Below are 1,392 nucleotides of genomic sequence, written 5' to 3'. Positions count from 1 at the left end.
GGTAAAAACCACAGTGGTTATAAAAACCTGTGACTGTGACCAGGCATCTTAATAATTTTGTGTCTATTATTTCATTGTGAAACAGAAAATTGTATCAGCTGAGAAGATAGAGCAGACATCCAAGCCTATAACAGATGATGAAAATCAGCGAGGGAGAAGGAGAGAAAGAATGAAGATGGAGGGAGGCGAAGGGGAGAGAAGGTGCAGGATTCCCGAGGAAAGGGCTTCTGTTTCTCTGCTCGGAGCCTCTAGGGATGAATAAATATAATTATCAACCTAACATGACAGCATTCAAAACAAAAGAGGTATATGCCAGGTGATCATCTCTGCCGGGACTCGAACCCGGAACCTCTGGATTAGAAGTCCAGCGCGCTCGTCCATTGCGCCACAGAGACCTCACCACACACACAGCATCAGCACCAGAACTGAAAAAGCACATACCTTCTGCATCACCGAGCCATCTCAGCATCCTGCTCTCTGAGCGGTGGGGGGGACAGGGACAGCTGGAAAATCTGGAGTGGAGATCCACCAGCCGGCTCCATCAGAGATTTTCTCAATATTGTGGGTCTTAGGTTCCTCAGAGGATTGGAAGAATGTAACAGTAGTCATTTTCCAACTCCCAGGAACCCTGAAAAAGCAGGATGGAGCAGGAGCCTTTGCTCTCTATTGCTCTCCATCCTTAAGGGAGGTTAACAGGAAAGTCTCTCCATTCTCATGCTAATGAAGCAGAGTACACCCAGCCAGGCGGAGAAGGCAGGAGCCTTCTCTACTTCCACCCCCATTTCCTCACTGTGGTTTCATCCTGGTCCAGATATTCTCGGGCAAAGGGCTGGGGAAAGCTGAGGAATTCAGGAAAAACCCTGATTCCAGAAACAAAGAATCTGCTGCTATATATATATATATATATGTATATATATGACACCATGAGCAGCGTTAGAGAAAGTCAGAGGAGCCAGGCAGCACGACTGGTCCCTTTCTTGCCCTCAGCTTTAAGAATTGTATCTGTCAAGCCCAGACAGGAGGTTCAGGAGTCTGAAAAGATTCAGGACCCTCATTAGAACGGAGGATGGGTGGAGTCAGAAAAGTATATGTGTATAAGAGTTAAGAGTGTACATCCTTATCTCTCTCTCTCTCTCTCTCTCTCTCTCTCTCTCTCTCTCTCTGTGTGTGTGTGTGTGTGTGTGTATGTGTACAAACAGGAATGGGTGAAGGGTGAAGGTGGCAGTTCTCTGATGAAATACAGGTGGCCATCACGCAGTCCTCCCTGAATACACTTTTGAGGCTGTAAGACTTACCAGTCTCTCCACCCTAATTTAAGCAGAGATGATTTCTCAGCTGTCTGGGCTTGCTTGAGGCATCCTAGTATAATTAAATTGACCAGCCCTGAGTAAC

General features: G+C 46.6%; 1 non-coding gene across 1 annotated transcript; it reads right to left on the bottom strand.

The window, feature by feature from the left end:
- Positions 1–321: 321 nt before the first annotated feature.
- Positions 322–395, bottom strand: Trnar-ucu (transfer RNA arginine (anticodon UCU)). Its single transcript has one exon. It is a non-coding gene; the product is annotated as a tRNA-Arg (tRNA).
- Positions 396–1,392: the final 997 nt, after the last annotated feature.

Source organism: Meriones unguiculatus, chromosome 11, assembly GCF_030254825.1.
Source record: "Meriones unguiculatus strain TT.TT164.6M chromosome 11, Bangor_MerUng_6.1, whole genome shotgun sequence".
Classification (NCBI taxonomy): domain Eukaryota; kingdom Metazoa; phylum Chordata; class Mammalia; order Rodentia; family Muridae; genus Meriones; species Meriones unguiculatus.
The sequence above is the reverse complement of the archived record's forward strand: the minus strand, read 5'-3'. Positions and strand labels throughout refer to the sequence as shown.